General features: G+C 34.5%; 1 long non-coding RNA gene across 1 annotated transcript in view; it reads right to left on the bottom strand.

Moving 5' to 3' along the window:
* Positions 1–4,722: 4,722 nt before the first annotated feature.
* Positions 4,723–20,097, bottom strand: part of LOC141520336 (uncharacterized) — a 230,386-nt gene continuing 215,011 nt past the window's right edge. Inside the window, exon 4 of the long non-coding RNA XR_012477587.1 lies at positions 4,723–5,701. This is a non-coding gene — a long non-coding RNA (uncharacterized LOC141520336). The remainder of the gene's footprint in view (positions 5,702–20,097) is intronic.

Below are 20,097 nucleotides of genomic sequence, written 5' to 3'. Positions count from 1 at the left end.
CTTGATTGATCCTCCCAACAACACTGGGAGATAGACGCTATTATCTGAGGTAATTCATGGACATGAGGTGATGAGGAAGCAGGTGAGGCAGAACTGAGTCTCACCTTTGACTGAAAAGCATTGAGCATAATCCACTTGGAGTGTTGGGCTCAACCCTTCACAATCAGAGGCGAGGCTCAGTTCTTCCTCACCTGCTGCCACCTCAGTGCACATCCTTGGAAGTAATATATGTTAGAAGCAAAGAGCCCAACCCCCCCAAAAAATTTTGGTAATCATAGAGTATTATATAATAATAATAATGATAAAATAGCATTTAGCATATTTAAGTTTGCACAGAAACCCAAATATATTATCTTATATTATCCTCAAACATCCTTGTGAGGAGGGTTTTTCTGCTTTTTTGTTTTGTTTTGTTTTGTTTTTTGAGACAGTGTTTTCATTGTGGAAACTCCCTCCACTTAGACTGATAATCTATTGGTTTGGGAGCCATAGATAGATTTTATAGGTTCTGTAAACTTGAATAAGAAAAAAATATTCCTTTATTTTTAATAATCACTGGGTGAACTTTAACATTTCCTTAAATTATTTTGACACATTATTCCCCTCTTTAGAGATAAGAAAACTAGAATTGAGAGAGGCTATATAACTTAATGGTTTTACAGGCAAGCATCTGAGGCAGGATTTGAAATTGCAAAGCATCTTAAATTGTTCTAACATTTGCTCTTCACAAGAGTTTTGACAGATAAATACTATTAGTATTTCTAGTCTAGGATCACTCAGCAAATAAGTGTCTGCAACAGGATTTCAACTTTGTTTTCTTAATTTCAAGTCATTGATACATTCAGTACACATCAAAACTACAAAATACCTGGTGGTTGAATTCCATCAGAAAAGGGAATCTTCACATCAAGAATTCCATACACTAAAAAAATATGAAGAATGAACCCATCTCTAAAATATTACTATGGAATTCAGATAAAATCAAATTTTTGCTATGAAATATCATCATTCACAGAAGCTTTATTATAGTGATTTGGTTATTGAAATTTAAGCATTCTAAATTCACAATTTAAATTGCTAATGATCTAATTAAATGAAGATTCTTTTCAATGTAAGATCACTGAGAAAGGCAATCTTATCAGTGCCTTTGTATATTAGTTTGATGTCTTATATATGGTAGGACCTGAGTACCAAGTCTTACATGTTAGTGAACTAGGGCAGTTGGTGAAAGAGTAGCTAGATCATTGGATCTAGAAGTAGAAAGACCTGAGATCAAATCTGATATGACACTGGGAGCAGAACCAGAAAAACCTGATTCCTCAAGGCACCAGGGAGCAATAATAATAATAACTGCTGGTTGTGCAACCATAAACAAGTCATTTAACCTCTGCCTCAGTTTCCTCAACTGTGAATTGTGTATATAATAAATAATAATAAAATTGAGAACCTACCTCACAGGGTTGACAATATTTGTTTGAAATAAAAAGCAGCACAATAGTTGGTGGATAGTAAGTTTATAAATGCTTATATCCCCCTTCCCTAGTTATAGGTATTAAATTAATTTGTTGATATCCCCTTCTAAGAACTGCTTATTTTTCAAGGTTCCATTTGGGGACTAAAGGTTCATATGTGGACCTGCCAGAGTGGCAGGTGATACAATCAACCCAAAAATCTAAATAAAAAGAACTAATTATGAAATGAGTTATTTGTAATATTGAGTGAAGTCAGGGGGGTAGGTTGGTTCGCAGCAAAGGAAAAAAATTAATATCTTTAATTGAAAAACTCAATCAGGGTAACTATCATACTGTCCTATTAATAGAGGAAAATTTCCATGCTTATGTAACTTTAGTCTTTATATTTACAAAAATATGATTAGTTAACATGTCTGGGAGAAAGAGAGGTGGAAAAAACAATGCAGTATATCTAATCTAAGATTTTAGGGACAAACAAATGCTGTTGCTAATTTTACTATCCAATTAAATGTGTGTGTTAAATATGATGTTTGTGCTCATGTTGTTTTGGTGTTTAAGAGAGGAATGGAAATTATATTCAGGACTCACTATTTTCACACTTTTGAGAATGATAATAGTAGCTATAACATTAGTAGTAACTTTGAAACGGCAATTTATGACTTACAAGAACATTACATAGATTATTTTATTTGAACCTGAAAGAACTAGTCACTCCAAGCATTCTTGTCTTTTTTTAAAAATGCAATTGAGGTTAAATGACTTGCCCAGGGTCACTCAGCTAGTTATGTGCGAAGTGTCAGAAGCTAGATTTGAACTCTGGTCCTCCTGATTCCAGTCTCTTGACTGGTTGGTACTCCTGTTGTATTCACTGCTTCACTAAGCATTATTACCATCCTCATTCTCGACTTGAGAAAAATGAGCCTCAGAACAATTGATGACACCACTAGGAAGTATTAAAGATGAGATAGAGATTCTAGTATTTCTTGCTTCTGTAATCAGGGTTCTTTTTCCTCTAACATTATTGTTCTTCAGTAGACACCCAGGTGAGAAGGCAAACTGCTATGTTCAAGCCAAGCAATAATAGAAAGATTTTGGGTGTAGAATAAGAAGTCATGGTTTTAATCTCAACTGCTACTTCCTACCTATGTGATCTTGGGCAAATACCTTAATATCTTGAATATGTGGGATCCAAGATCCCAAATCAGTTCTAATCCAGAGATCTAAGTCCATAGACCAGCAAGGAAGGACTTCTCAGTCTGGCAAACATACCTTCTGTCTTTTCTGCCCCAGTGTCCTTTGCTCATTCAGTTCCATATTATCAGAATGCCTTATTTTCACCTATTGAATATCTTAACCATTGTTTAAAATACAATTCAAATTCTACTTTATTGTTTTCTCTAATTCCCTCTAAGTAATGACTTTCATACTCAGACCTTATGAATCACTTTGTTTGCATCTTTCTTGTCTTCATATTTTATATTACTGAATTCAAAATCCCTAAATTCTGGTCCCAGCATAATATAGTTTTGTTTCTGACTCTGTATCTGTCTGTCTCTGCCTTTCTTTTTCTCCTTCCCCCTGTGCCCTCCTATCCATCCTCCCTTTCCTTCTTTCTTCCTTTCACTTCCTCTCCTTTCTTGTCTCTCCTTTCCCTTTCCTCTTTCCTCACTTCCATTTTCCTTCTTTTCTTCCTTCCTTCTTTCCTTCCTTCCTTCCTTCCTTCCTTCCTTCCTTCCTTCCTTCCTTCCTTCCTTCCTTCCTTCCTTCCATCCTTCCTTCCTTTGTTTTATTGCATTGCTATATTACAAAAAATTATAAACAAGTACCTGGATCAATAGAAAACACTTCTCTCACTTTTGCACAGGTCACAGAACATCATGGCAACTTTGTTATACAGTTTACTTATGCAGAAGAATCCAGAATAGAAGATGTTACAGAATTCTCATTTGTGAAATATATTATCTCGACCGAAAATACTGAATGATATTTAAATTTTGAATGCATTTTTGATTTTCAAGAAAAAAAGAGTTAAATTTAAAATCTGTTCCTTACAAAAAGGGGGATAAGACTTCCTTTAAGGTGGTTTTTGCTCAATTCAGAAAAATGGATCCTAAACTTTTTCTGTGGGGAGTGAAGGACTACTTCTTCAGATCTCTCTTGTAGAATACCAAATCATTTTGAGAAAAGAATAGTTCAACAGCCTTCACTTCACTCAAAAACAGAGAATGCTGTTGGAGCAGAGGCCTGGAGGGCTATACAGAGGTACTGCTCAATAAATAAGTGTACAGAACTAGGAAACTCTTGCTAATTTTTTATCCTAAAAGCTGTGGGATAATACCCATTGGAGGTAATCAATTTCTCCATGGTGGTGCTAGAGGTAGTGGCTATTGTTGCTGTCATATATAAAATGAAAATAATGTTTATTTTAATTACCTGCCAAGAATATTTGTAATGATTTGAGTTGAATATGAAGACATTTTGAAATCTATTAGCAATATGCAAATTCAAAGAATGCTGGAAATCTTTTTGCTTGATAATAATAATGTTTGTCCATTTTTGAACAAGATCATGACATGAGGGATGTGATGCCATGAAAAGCACATGAAATGGATTGAGTGAGGAGGTGCTGTACTAAATTATTAGTCTAACTTTCTCCTCTGGAACCATCTGGGTGCAGTGGACATATATAAATCAGGATGACAGGAGATGAGGCAATCAGAGTTAAGTGATTTGCCTAAGTTCACACAGCTAGTAAGAAGTGTCTGAGGTTGGATTCAAACTCCCATCCTCCTGAATCCAAAGCCAATGTTCCATCTACTGCACCACCTAGCTGCCCTTGCTCGATAAACAGGTTTCAGATGAAAGGCATGACTGATTTTTTAATCATTTGGTGCTTATTAAATCATTAGGTTTTTAAAAATATATATTTACAATATACAGAGTGTTCTTTTCTTAAAACAAATTTTCATTTATACTCCTTGGAAACTATGTTTTTATATCAAGGACAATGTCATTCTTTTCTCATGTTCATTATTTGTTTTAAACACTTTTCCCCTGAACTTTCCTTTCAGTCTTTCCTCTTTAAAATAAAAACAGGTTATTATTATTATTATTATTATTGTTATCATCACTATCATTATTAATATCATTATTATCTTAATGAAGGATTAATGACATGAAGATATTTGAAAATATGTGTTAATTGGAAAACATTTTTAAAAGAAAGCCAAAAAATAAAAGAAAAACAAAGTCTGGGGGGAAATCATCTTTATTCATTATTGTTAGTCTGACCACTAATCTCTTTAGCTCACCCTGCCATATTCACCTTTCTTCAACCTACTATATGTCCTACAGCCTGCTTTATTTGTCATGCAGGAAATGGCAAATGAGATCACTAATTAGTTTATGCATTAATTACTTTTCCCAACTATGTTCTCCTTTTTAAGAAATAGAAACTGCAATGGAAGATAATTAAGACAAATGAAAGCCTTTTAGCACTTTAGTACTTTTTTTTCACCTCAGTCTCTGTATTTCCCTCTTTCAAAGTCCAGTTTCTAGCCCCTATATTAGTGTAGTGTCTATACTATACTAGATTTGGGTGAGAGCAACACCTTTCACAGCTTATTGAGAAAATAATCTGTTACAGCAGTTGGAGAAAAAATAATACTAACAGCATGACTCTCTGTTGCCTTAAATATTAGTTATGTTTAGTCATTGGTTATAGCTAAATTGTTTCAAAAGGTGTATATGCGGGGATATTTTAAGCAGTAACTAATCAACATCTATTTTTTTTAATTCATTGTGATGGATATTTAGAGGTCTCCTACTTGCTAGACTTTGAAACATGAATAAGAATGAAATTATCTTTAAGCTGCTAAGAGTGCTATGGGGAGGAAAAACAATGAAAGATAGTTTGAAATATTGTCTAGTGTTTTAGGTTTGATTTTAGAGAACCTAGGTTCACTTCTCAACTCCACCATTTGTTACCTCTGTTCCACTGAGCAAGTTAATCAACTTCTCTGGGCCTCAGTTTCCTTATTTATAAAATGAGACAAATGTACCTCTCTGGTTCCTTCCAACTCTAAATTTAAGAACCTAGATTTGTCAAAATACTGTAATTAAAGGAAGAGGCAGCATAGGTAATGGATAGAGTAAAGAATAGAGTCAGGAAGATATAGGTTCACATACCTCTCAGATACATCCTAGTTTGCCAATTCTCCGGGATTTATCTGTTAAGATAGAGATGTTAGTTAAAAGTTTCCATAGACTAATGTGAGATGTAATATGAAAATCCAATAAGTATTGAACCAGTAGTATTGTTGTGTATATATATATATATATATATATATATATATATATATATATATATATATATATATATATATATATATATATAGTTTCAATAACATCATGAGACAGCAAGAGGGGAAGTGGAGAGGAGAATGATGTTATTTAAGTGAGGGAGAGTTTCACATCATCAGCTTCATTCTTTCTTTTGGCATCATTGAAGTCCAGTAGCAAGACAAAAGTTAAGATGAGTAGTAATGGCTCAAGATGCACTGGATGACCTTGGCATCTTGAATACCTGACCAAACTCTAAGCATCCTAGGGTGCCTCGTTCAGCTGCCTTCCAAATTACTCTTATCTGCCCATTTGCCTCGGGAAGTCTTCACATGCTCATGGCAAGATAACCTCCTAATTTACTGAAAGATTTTGGGTCAGTCTGGGTTTAGTGTGTTGTATAGTTTACTAAAGGGTGGTTGTTGTACACACTACAACTTCTTGGAGTAAAAGTTGGATGAAAGATGGGCACCAAAGGTGGAAGAACAAACAGAACCGAAAAAGAACCTCTGGGGTAAGGGTTAGCCAAGTAGTATAGAAGATAGAGTAAAAAAAAAAACCCAACAACAATAAAATTGAAAACAAAACAAAAGCAAGACCAAAAATCTTGTTTTGAATTCATACTTTGCCATGTTCCAAACAATATGACTTTTAGCAAGTCATTTCTTTGAGAGTTTAAGTTTCCTCATCTTTTAAAATGAAGAAGTTGTTCTAGATACACTTTACTGCCCTTAATAGTTCTAATATTCTACAAATCCAGGATGCTGCAAATTTGAGGAAGTGATTCTGTGGGAATAAGAGAGGGTTCATTGAAATTCATTGAAAAGGTAGCCTTTCAGTTGGACATCAAAGGGTTAGTAAGAGTAAGACAAGGGGAGAATAAACTGCATAGGAATGTATAATTCCAAGGGAAGGGAAGAATTTGAGCAAAGAAAGAGGGAGGAAATCATCTTATGTTTTAAGAAAATAGCAAGTCCTCTGTATGGGATCTAAGATGAATATGCCCAATATTTATAGGCTTAAGTTCCTTATAAGTAAAATTAGTGGAACAAATTAAGTGACTTCTGTAGTCTCTTATCACTCTACATAGAACAGGAACTTCATTAATCTAGAAGCATATGACCATATATTCCTTCCTTCCTTCCTTTCTTCCTTCCTTCCTTCTTTCCTTCCTTCCTTCCTTCCTTCCTTCCTTCCTTCCTTCCTTCCTTCCTTCCTTCCTTCCTTCCTTCCTTCCTTCCTTCCTGTCTAGCTATCATCTATCTATCTATCTATCTATCTATCTATCTATCTATCTATCTATCTCTCTGTCTATAAATTTATCTTCAGCCAAGATGCCTTTCCTGAGTAGAACATTCTAATGAAGGTAATTTTTTTATAATCTTTATTTTCTTTCATTTTTTTTCTTTTCACATTTTTTTATCCTAGTTGCAAAAGCAAGTCTCAACACTCACTTCCAAAACCTCTCCCTTCCTGCCACACAGCTTCTCATGTTTAGCAAGCCATTTCCTTGGCGTAGATTAAAAATGAGTAGCCATGAAACACATTACTACAATAGTTTTATTGCAAAAATAAACATAAGCCACCTTTCCCTTCACAAAGAAAGAGAGACCTTGAGAAAAATAAAGTGGGGATATAGAAAGAGTGTGCTTCAGTTTGTATTCAGACACCATCAGCTCTTTCTTGGGGGTGGATTGCATTCTTTATCATAAGTCCATCAGAGAAATTACTTCAATATTTTTCCCACAGTAGCTATTGCTAGATGCATTTCCCTCCATCTTATTCCCCCCCACCCGCATTTATTCTATTCTCTCTCTCTCCTCCCACTCTGTCCCTCCTCAAAAGTATATTGTATCTGACTACCCTCTTCCACGAACTTCCCTCTCTTCTATCACTTATACACCACCCCTTTTCTCCCCCTTTCCCTTTCTCTCATTCCTTTCCTCTCCTATTATCCTCTAGGATGATATAGATTTCTATACCCATTTGAGGGATATTTGTTATTTCCACTCTGAGCCACTTCCTGAGCCTATGACTTCATTTTAACTCTTTGTTAAGGTCGGCTTGTATGGAGGATTCAATGTCCCAGGCCTCCCACCAGGAACCCCAATTCCTCCCAAGTCTCACAGGAAGCTCTGACTACTCTCCTGCCTGTGCTCTCTCTGTGTATGACCACTAGCACTCCCCTGTGCCCTAGAGCTGTGAGGACAGCCCCTGCTCTGCTAGGGCAGTAAAGCTTCTTTTACAGAGACTTGGGTCCAGACTGTTACCTGAATCTCAATATGGGCAAAACAACAGATTCCTGCCTCAAACAGAGCAGAGAATTCAAGTATTTTTAAATGGTTATTGAACTGAATTGAAGGCAGCTGACTTCAGTTTGCTGTTCTAATAGTTTCTGCTTTCAACTAAGTTAAGCCATGCCTAGTGTATTTCTTTGCCTAAACTTTGATTCTAAACTTTCAAATAAACATAGCAACAGGGTCACAAAGACCATTGACCTTACTTTCCATTCTATATCCATTGTATAAGATTAAATACAAAAGATCATCCATTCTTTCCTTCCTATTCTCCAGGTTGCCATTCTCTATCTAGCCCTCATCTTATCCTCTACTCATTTACAAGTACTGTCTGACAGAAATACAAAGTGACTTTAGAATGACTGGCCATGGAATTGGGAGCCGAGTTTGCTCTCTAAAGACAATAGCATTAGGAAGAGACAAATCAGAATTTTGTAAGGTTTGGCGGTAAAGATCGTGATCAACCATGGAGAATTTTACATGAGACACATAATATAATATTTGCAAGTTTGGGATTATTGTGGTGATGATGATGATTAGGGACTCCCACAGGCTGAAACTGATCCTTTCAGAGCCTCATTTTATCCATCTTTAAAAAAATTAATAATGTTTTAGCATATCAGTCATTTGGGAAATAAGTACTTACTAGGCCTCACAATGCAAGAAAATTGTAAGTTATTATACTGCAAAGCACTTAGTAGGAGGTCAATCAGTATTTCAAAAATTAAAACTCATTTCCTGGAATAAAATTTCTCCTTTTGCTTCTCTTATGATTGAAAATAACTATTGCTACTTTTTCCTATCTTTTTAGATTTGCATCTATATTTCAAACTCCAACCTTAAATATATTTTTTTGCTTTACCTGTGACTCTTAATTTCTCTTTCCTTAAAATGTTATTTTTTCACTTAACTTTGCAGCCTTAAAAAACCTGGCAAAATATAGAGTACCCACATTTATTGAACTCTCTAAATAATAAATATACTGCTAAACACAATTTAGTTCTTTATGGGTTTTTTTTTTTTGAGAATAAATACTTCAGCTATTTCATAATATGAAGTCATTTGGAGCATGTTTAAAAATTTTATTTTACATTCTAATTCTATTTAAAAATCCAAGTTGTCATTTCATTTTCTATTTGTAGGTAACTCATTTGACCCTGAGGTAGTTAAGTATCAGTTTAATTTAATATATATTTATTATCCATATAATAATAAGTAACAGATGGTACTTGAAGATTTAAAAAATGCTTTCCTCATTATAATCTTGTGAGGTAGTCAAGGAAGGACTAGTACCCTACTATTATAATGAAGCTGAAGCAGAGATTTTTCTTCTAAGCACAAGGATTGGAACTCAGATCTTCTTGATCTCTAAATAATGTATTTTTGTCTATTACTACATTTCTCACTCAGGTCTATTACAGTGAGAGAGGTACTGGCTTTGGAAGTTGAATATTTGACTTCAACTACTACTCTATCACTTATTGTGTATATATAGACTTGAACAAGTCCAGTAAACCACTTTAATCTCATTTCCTCATCTCTTCAATGCAAAGCTTATATTCCTTGTCTTCAAATGTCCCTTTCAGTTCTAAATTTATCACTCTATAATTCTACTGCAATCTATTGAACAAACATTGAAAAATATTTACACTCTGTTAGGTGCTGACTTTGTAAATATGAAGAATGTGGTTCTGATTCTTAAGGAGTTTACAATCTGATGAGTATGTGGAGGGGTTGACAAGCAAATTCAATAAGAGATAGAATTTGATAAGGACAAAATATAGTGAATTAAACTATTAGAGAAATCTGGATAAGGTGCTAAAGCAAATATACTGAGCTTCTGTGATTATGGAAAGTTTGATTGGAAAGTGAATGATGAACTGAACCAAAAGTAATTCAGGTGTTATAGCAAGTAGATAGAGTGCCAAGCCTGAAGCCAGGAAGACTCAGTTCAAATCTGGCCTCAAACACTAAATGTTTGATCCTAGACAATGGATGACCCTAACCTTGTTTGCCTCAGTTCTTCAGGAAGGAAATAGCAAACCACTTTAATATCTTTGTTTATTATCTTTGCAAAGAAAACCTCAAATTCACTCATGAATAATAATATTTGATTCATAAGGCTGAACAATAACAACAAGAAAATCAAACATTGATTAGAACCAACAAATTGTTCACATACTTGTCCTAAGGAGAAATCTAACATATATGAAAAGTCAAAGAATACTCATCAGTACAGTCTTAAGTGCCAATTCAGTAAGCTAGAGGGTAAATACTGTAAATGAAAACAAAATCTCTGTGATATTTAGGGGTCAGCAAAAAGATTTCTGTAGAATATGAAACTAGGACTCGGTCTTGAAAAATGGGTAAGATCTTAATCAGCATCTGTCATTCCAAAGAGTAGAATCATAAATTCTGACCTTTAAGGCTGAGCTCAAGGTATAGCTCACCTTCTAGATGAAACTGTTCCTAATCCCTTCAAATGTTAGTGCCTACCATTCTAAACTATCTTATATTTAAGTATTTTGTATTTATTCTCTTCATTTCTTTAAACATATATTTATATACATATACTTATAGCCTTCCCTGATTAGAATATAAGCTCCTCAAAAGAAGAGATTGGTACCTCCATTATCCTTCATTGTCTTCAGAGTCTACCATAGTGCTTATCATATATTATTACTTTAATAAAATTGATTAAATAACTGGGAATATAGTAAGTTAATATTTGGAAATAAAATGAAGGTTGATTTTTGAGGCAAAAGAGAAGATTTGTAGTTCAGAGAAGATAGTTCATGTTAGACAAAAATGCAAAAGAAGGTAACATAGATATTGTGGTATGGCAATAATGTCCTGGTCATTCATCCAGGAAATCTAGAATTCAAATCCTCCCTCTGACATATTCTTGCTTTGTGACCCTGGACAAATCAGTTAACATCTGAGTCATCTTGACAACTCTCCAAGTCTATGAGTTGCAAGAGAGAGTTCAGTCTACACTAGTGAAGGTAGTTTCCTTTCTCATTGTAGAGATCCAGTTCTTATCCAAATTAAATAAAATTATGGCCCAATTTAAATGGCTCCATACTTGGAGGGCCTTGAAGGCCAAGTTAAAGGAACTGAACCTAATTGAATAAGCTATGAAAAAAGAAGTGTTTTTTGATAAAGTCTTTAGCATAATAAAGCTTTTTTTCTTTAGTTTTATTATTCTGAATTCATGCATACAAAAACATTTTCATAAACAGTGAAAACACAAAAAGCAGATTCTATATAAAACTATGATTCTCTGGCTCATAGTTTGTACTCCTTTTTTAAAAAAGTACAAATTTCAAAACTATCTTACTTATTTGTATTTCCTTATAGCTATCTATTTATACTCTTCTATGTATTTTATAAATGCTAGAATGGTTCTTTTATTTTAGGGTAGAGGGCTGGCATCATTATTGCTTATTCCCCTGACTCTTGAATTTTACATTCAAGTTCATCCACAATTTGGTCCCAACTTTTTATTCCAGCCTTATTTCCTTCTATGCTGCAATATTAATTCTTCTTTTTAAACTAAGCTGCTCCCAAACCAATTATCCCACCTTCATGCCTTCACTAACAATCTTTGCATCACATGAAACGGATTTTGTTTTCCTCCCCTTATTAAGATGTTATCCTTCCTTTAAGGTTGAGTGGAAATCCTCCCTCCTCTATGACACCTTCTCTTCATAAACCAGACCCCTCTGACCTTTATTTCTATGACAGTTGAAAACAAATCAAGTCAGCAAACATTTGTTAAATGTCTTCTATGTGCTGCATACTATGCTTAGTACTGGAGGGAGAAAAAAGAAATGCAAAATAATTGTCTCCATCCTCAAGGAGCTGACCATCCTTAAGACTCATTTGTACTGATAATGTTTTTGGTTTCATTTCTTATGTATATAGCCCTGAGAAAATCATTAATCCCTAATCCTCAGTATACTCCTTTGTAAAATGGGAATAATAATGCTTTATAGTACCTATCTCACAAAATTGTAAGAGTCAAATGAGATAATAAATATAATTTTTAACTGCAAAATGGAATATAAGCAATTAGGATTGCTACTATATCACTTGTTTCCACAACTAGATTTTCAGATTCTTGAGGGTAGGAACCATGACTTTCACATCCCTGAATCCCAATAACAATTCATTGTCCCAACAACATGTTTCTTACTTGTTTATTCACTGAATGATTTCCTAATTCATTTCATTAAAAGAATTAAGGAAAAAGTAACCAAACACTTTGATTCTCAAGCCTTTGTGTTTTCCTACTAACAAAATGCATTCTAGAGCTTAAAAATGAATATTTAATCAGAATCTAAAATAGCTAGGAACAAGTGAGTATTTTTCAAAGTCTGAAATATTTTCTATGCTTTATTATTTTAAAATAGGATGGATGCAACATGTAAATGTTCTAAAATAAATTGATTCCACTTGAAAAATGTTATTCCCCAATCACATTCTCTCCCATGGTTTCAATTATCACCTCTATACATATAACTTCTAAAAACTCTAACTCTAACTCTTGATGTATCTCCAAAACCTCACACCTTAATTTGTAACTAACTCCTTAGAATATCCTACAAACATCTTAAATTCATTGTCTCCAAAACTCAATTTATTTTCTATTCCACAATACCTACCCCACTCCTTATTTCTATATTTCTTGTGATAGTGCCAATTAACCAACCCGACTGAAAACCTTGGATATCTTTATTTTTAATAGTGTTTTCCCCAATTACATGTCAAAATAATTTTTAGCATTCATTTTACAAGAATTTGAATTCCAATTTTTTTTCTCTCTCTCCCTCTCTCCGCACCAGCTCCCCTTTCAAAATTGCTAGGCCACTTGATTTAGGTCTTACATGTGCTATCATGTAAAACATTTCCATAATAGTTAGAGTTGTGAAAGAAGAAATAGATCAAAAGGGGGTAAAAAGGCACAAAAAAAGCAAAATATATTTTAACCTATATTCAGAATCCATTAGTTCTATATCTGGAAGTGGATAGCATTTTCTTTCATTAGTCTTTCATTCTTGTCTTGGATCAGTGTTTTGCTGAGAAGAACTGAGTGCTTCATAATTTATCATCGTACAATGTTGCTGACACTATGTACCCAGTTTTTCCTGATTCTGCTCATTTCAAAGTTTTCCTAGGTTTTTCTGAATTCTGCCTATTCATCATTTCTTAATACACAATAGTATACCAGAGCTTGTTAAGCCATTTCCCAATTGATAAGCATACCCTCAATTTCTAATATTATGACACCATGAAAAAAAGTTGATGTAAATATTTTGATACATGTAGGTTCTTTCCCCCTTTTTAATGATCTCTTCTGGATACAGAAGAAATAGTGGTATTGCCAGATTAAAGGTTATACACAACTTGTTTGCCCTTTGGGCATAATTCCAAATTGCTCTCCAGAGTACCAATTCATTACTGTCCTATTTTTCCTACATTCACTCCAAAATTTATCACTTTCCTTTTTGTGTCATATTAGTCAATCTTATAGGTGTGAAGTGGTACATCAGAGTTGTTTTAATTTGCATTTCTATAATCAAAAGTGACTTAAAGCACTTCTTCATATGCTTAAAGATGGCTCTGATTTTGTCAACTGAAAACTGCCAATCTATATCCTTTGACTATTTGCCAACTAGGGAATGGCTTATATTATTACAAATTTGAATCAGTTCTTTATATATTTGAGAAATGGGACCTTTATCAAAAACAGCTTTCTGTTTTTGTTCTAATCTTGGTTGGGATGGTTTTCTTCGTACAGAAGATTTTGATTTTATAAGATCAAAATTATCTAGTTCATATTCAGAATTGCTCTCTATCTATTGTTTGGTCATGATTTCTTCCCTTGCTCATAGGTCTATTCCTTGTCCTTCTAATTTACTTATGGTGTCACACTTCATGTCTAAATCATGTACCCATTTTTGACGTTATCTTTGTATAAGGTGGGAGATGTTAGTCTATATACAGTTTATGTTTTATTGTTTTTCAGTTTTCCTACCAGTTTTTGTCAAGCAGTGAGTTCTTATCCCAAAGGCTAGGGTCTTTAGATTCATCAAACGCTAGGGTTCTATGATCATTGGATACTGTGTCTTGTGTACCTAATCTGTTCCACATATCTTCTACTCTATCTTAACCAGTTTGATGTTAGTTCTGTTGTTGACTATTTTGCATTATAATCTGAAATCTAGTATTGCTGGCCATTTTCTTTTGCATGTTTGATTAATTACCTTGATTAATTTAGACAGAATTGTCATTTTTATCATATTGGCTAAGCCCACCCATGAGCAATGGATTTTTTCCAATTGTTTAGATCTGACTTTATTTCTGTGAAAAGTATTTTATAATTAGGGTCATATAGTTCCTGAGTGTCTCTTAGTAGGTAGACTCCCAAGTGTTTTCTATTGCTTACAACTATTTTGAATGGAATTTTTCTATCTATTTCTTGCTATTGGATGTTGTTGATCAAATGTTGATGAATTATGTGTCTGTATTCTATATCCTGCAACTTCACTAAATATGCTAATCATTTCAAGTTGTTTTTAGTTGATTTTCTATGTATACTATCATAGCATCTGTAGAGTGATAGTTTTGTTTCCTCCCATATTCTGATTCCATTGATTTTTCTTTTCTTATTATCGAAGCTAACATTTAAAGTACTATGTTGAATAATAGTGGGTGATTATAGGCATCCTTGCTACAAACCCAATCTTAACGGGGAGTCTTCTAAGCTTATCCCCATTACAGATAGTGATTGCAGATAGTTTTAGATAGATACCACTTATCATTTTATTCCTATGCTGTCTAGTGTTTTTTTTCATAGTAATTAGTGTTGAACTTTGTCAAAAGCTTTTTCAATACCTATTGAGATAATCAGAAGATTTCTTCTGGTTTGTTATAGGTTCCTACCGACCCCCTACATACCTTGTTATATATATATATATATATATATATATATTCCTTGGTATCTAATTTCTCTGATATTATTATAATTAGTTTATTATTATAGCATTATTATAATTATTATAATTGGTGTTTTCTTAAATTTTGCAGCAGTATGTTATATACTTTTATAAATTTTATTTCTACTTTATCACTTACAGGTAGTCAGCTTCTAAGTCCTCTTGATTTTACTTCATCAATATTTCTCTCATTCTCTTTTTCCTTAACACACTAGTTCTACTTACAATCTCTTCTCACCTAAAACTATTTCCAAAATCTCTTAACTGGTCTTTCTGACTACAAGGTCTCTCTTCTCCAGTTCCAGTGGAATAAGGTTGTTAACATGACCTTTTTAATGCACAGTTTGGATCATATCATTGCCTTTCTTAAAAACAGTGCTTGATCTGGCCAAGCCCGGGTCTCAGACGGGTTGGGGGGGAGGATGCCAAGAGCTGGACAGGGAGCCTGCGGTGACCCTGTCATCTATATGCTCCTGTGGGGGGGCATGGGTTTGAGGCTGGACACGCGGACCCCCACTTCCTCTGGCTCCACACACCCCCAGATGGCACCCTCTGCCTGTCATCATGTCCTACAGACAGGAGTGCCAGTCTTGATCCACCACAAAGCTTTCAAAACCCATGAAGACCAAACCAATCTCTGACATCATGACTGATCACACTATGAGTGAGAGGAACTACAGGACCCACCTCAAGGTCCTGGAAGACAGGCAAAAGCTCTCATGCCTAACTCTTCTGCTGACTTTCAGGCCTCACCTGCTCCTACTCTGCTTGTGTGACTATCCATACCTGCCCACCAGGGTGGCAGGAAGGCAAATGTGGCAAAGAGGATAAGTATGCTCAAGCCTCCTAAGTGATCAGCAAGGGACATCTTGACTCTTGACCTGTGCAGATGCCCATGGGCAGAAAGCAGCTAAGCCCACCTGTCTCCTTGGCCTTGCTGGGATCATACTCAGGTCCCAGTGGTCCAGAAATCTCACCCTCATTTCAAAGCCAGGAAGGGGTGTAATCCTTCTCAAAATCACATTCTAACCAGTCTTCATTTCTGAAATGTGAAGGAACAAGGGAGAGGGGATGGATTCTGCATTGGGCAGATGTACCCCAACAGTCAGAACTGGTGGAAGACTCACCAGGATCACTTTTGTGGGATTTGTACTTCCTCTGTTTCCATGATGTCTGCTAATTTCTTACAGATTTTTCTCAACAGAAACAGTTGCTCTTACTTTTTTTCAAAGGGAAAGAAAGTGAGTGGCTTTTCTGATAAATAACTGTGCACATACATGTTATATAATAAATTTATTGCCTTGAAACCCTAATACAAAATAGCATTGCTTACTGAATAGTCTTTTCCTGACAATAAGAACCTTCTGTGACCTAGCTCCAAAATTGCATTATGACCTGATTTTATAGTACTACTCACTAGATACTCCATGTTCTAGTCCTTCTGGACTGATACAATTCCTTTGCAGTCATCCTGATCCCTGCCTGCCTTCATTCATTTGCTTATGCCATCTATTTCAACTCTGACAGGCCATTTTCATAAATCTGTCTTTTTTGAATCTAACTCTTCCCAAATTGCCTCACTAAAACCATACCTAATCTATGATAATTTCTATGGCCCATGAATTGCCAAGTAATCAATGGACTAAAATTTATTAAGAAATCAATCTCTTTGACTTCTCATGCTACTCTGACTGTTTCTGTGTTCTTAAATGTTTTTTTTTCCCTTTCAGATGGTTGCACAGTGGATAGAAATTGGGTCTGTAATTGAAGTTCAAATTCAGGCTCAGATACTTTATAGCTGTGTGACCCTGGATAAGTCACTTAACCCTGTTTGCCTCAGTTTTCTCAGCTGCAAATGGAGATAAATAATAGCACCTACCTTACAGGGATGTCATGAGAATCAAATGATATATTTGTTTAAAAAATAAAACAATTAGCACAAACCTAACACATGGTTGACACTATATAAAAGTTTATTCCATTGTCCCTTCCACCTTAATCTTTGTTTTGAGGGGGAAATAGCTATGCTTCAGATGTTCCAGTCTGTTTCCTCAAAAGCCACAATCTAGAAAAGTGATGGAAGGGGCCATCCATCCCCACCGCCGCAGTCATTGTACATGCAAAATAGTCTAGTTAAGACAATGTGAGTTTAAGGAAGAAAAAGGAGACATTGAATATGATGAGTGCATCAAACCACTGATACCATCTCTTTTCAGACATCTACTGAGACAATACATGACACTTTTCCCAAGAGCAGTCGTCCCAAAATCCACTGTTAGTTCTTAATACTATGGGAAATAGGAGTTGATTGATTAGAGGAATGACTTAGTGAAGCTTCTTCATTAGAAATATCATTTTGACAGACGTCTAGAGGATGAAATGAAGTGGAGATACTTGAAGCATAAAGAGCATTTAGGAGACTATTCAATTATTATAATGAAATGAGGGCATGTACTAGTATGGTTTTTCATGAGAATAGAAACAAAGTTTACAAATACAAGAGTTGTTTTTGAAGTAGATATAATGAGATCTGGCAATTTGTTGAATTCATGGGATGAACAAGATTTAAGAAGATGAGGATGAAATGAGACCCTGAATAACTGGATGAATGGTGATAACTTTAACAAAAAATGGGGAAGTTTATGAGAAGAGTGGATGGTGGGGAAAGGATACAATGAATTTTCCATTGTACATGTTGAATTGAAATTTCAATGAAAAATCTAGCTTGAAATAAGCAGTAGACAGTTGTTGATACAAAATTGAAACTCTGCATGTCTGGGAATCATCTTTGTAGTGATGATAATTAAAAACATGAGAGTTCAGGAGATTAGAAACAGGCAGAGTCTAAAGAAAGAAGAGAAGAAGACATAAGATAGAGTCATGGGCTTTGCACCAAGTTAGGGTAATTGACAGGAATAATGATCCAGTAAAGATGAATTAGATTGAACAGTCAGATAGGTAGGAGGAAACCCAAGAGATCAGTGTCATTGTTTTAAAAAAAATTGAAGAAAGCAAGAGAGGAAATAGTATTCAGGAAGAGATCAGGGTCGCCCATGTCAAATGCTTCATGAATGAAAAGGATTGAGAAAAACCCTGCAAATCTGTCAATGTGGCAAGGTATTTGAAAGTCAAGGACAGTATTATATCAAACTCCTTAACTGTAGACTCAGGATTAGAAAGAGAGCAAAGTGAAACCAAAATCAGGATAATAACCTAGATGATAATGAAAGGTAGAGGGACTAGTGTTTTACAATGAGAATAAAGAATATAGTTAGGATTGAGGCATAGGGAAAAATGTTCTATTATACAGTTTAATTAGATTGAAAATAATGTGTTAGCAGGAAAAAAAATAAAAATAGACACAATGCCCAAGGGACAGCACAATGTGTAGATATCTAGCTTTCTTAAAACAATAAAAAAAACCATTCACAATATGTAGAATGGAAGATTCATGACTTTTTTTAAAAAATAGCTCCTAAAAGATAGCATGCAATTAAATTTCTCTTATCTTTAGATTCCTCATCAAACATTCCATCAAGTTCTGTAATCTCTTTTACTTTGTCTTCCTCTTTTTTTCAGAGCTCCATTTCTTCTTCTTCCTCTTTCTATGAAATGGTGAATGGAAAAAGGCTTTTAATCACAATCTAGTTGAGCAAAATCTCAGAAAATCTCTTTAAGTTCATCAGTCTAGAATCTCCAGGCTAGTTTAAGATGCTAAAAGAGATTTTGTTCAATAACTTTGCTGACATTTTGGCACTCTTATCTTGGTTCATAATTGTCCATTTTATTCTATTGGAACAGAAAGGTAGATGTAAGGAGACCAAGGTATTGCTTGGAATTTTTGGGGGGGAAGATTAAATAAAGATTCACATGGAGAGGGAAAGATGGTAGGCAAAGCATGCCCACACTTCATCTTCTGTTTTCTTTCAAGTTTCCTCTTCAGGTATTTAGTTTTTCAACCTTTTATTCTTATTGTGTGTATTATACTTTCCCCATTGAGGTCTTCACCTTTATCTTATTTTATTATTTTTTTGTAAACCTATGATTTATTTCATGGGTTTAAGGAAATTCCATTAAGCAAATCATCTTAATCAGGGAGTAAAGATTCATGTTAATAACCTTAAAATTTGGGCATCTTTGTCAGCAAACACAGTGATTATTATGAACTTTTATTACAAAGCCACTGACAGATGTTTCTTAGCATCTTAAACCAACTTAGAATTAATGATAACTAATCAGCTGTTCCAAAACTCACAGTCATAGAGAATTTTCTATGGCTGTACAAACAGTAAGTGATTTGCCCAGAATTCAACAATTAGTATGGTCAAACATGGGATTAGATCTGTCTCTGAGACTACCTCATACATATCCCATGAGATAGCACCTTGGAATTTTTTTAAAAAAAGAGAGAGAAGCTATCTCTAGTTCATCCTTAGAGAGCTAGAATGAAAAAGCCAGTGTGTCCTAGGGGTAGCCCAATGTATAGAGATCTAGCTTTTGTAAAACCTTAAAACAATAAAAAACTAATCACATTATACAGAATGGAAGATAATAGCATCTTCACATGTGTTTACTGAAAATTGGCAATTTCCTTCATAGGAGCCAAATAAACTCAATTGCTTCCTCCCTGAGTAACCACAGAAGTCCCAGCATTATCTAATGAATAAATTCCTCCCAAACAAGGAGCTTTTTAAAAAATCATTTTATATCCTCAAAATTTTGTATGTATAATACACATATATATATGTATATATATATTAACAGAGAGAGAGAGAGCAGACAGTTAATAAATGTAGATTAACTTGAATTTTAACTGCCACTTTATTCCTCTTGAACATACAGAGAGGGTAGATACAAGATGATGGAGAGAAGAAAGGAAGTTATCTGACATCTTCCCAATTTTCCTCAGAGTAAATTCCCAGATTCCTCACATTAAATCAAGGCTCTAAATGGATTTTCAAGTGACAGAATCCAGCAAAAGGTGGA

This window comes from Macrotis lagotis, chromosome 4 (genome assembly GCF_037893015.1).
Source record: "Macrotis lagotis isolate mMagLag1 chromosome 4, bilby.v1.9.chrom.fasta, whole genome shotgun sequence".
Lineage (NCBI taxonomy): Eukaryota > Metazoa > Chordata > Mammalia > Peramelemorphia > Peramelidae > Macrotis > Macrotis lagotis.
The sequence above is the reverse complement of the archived record's forward strand: the minus strand, read 5'-3'. Positions and strand labels throughout refer to the sequence as shown.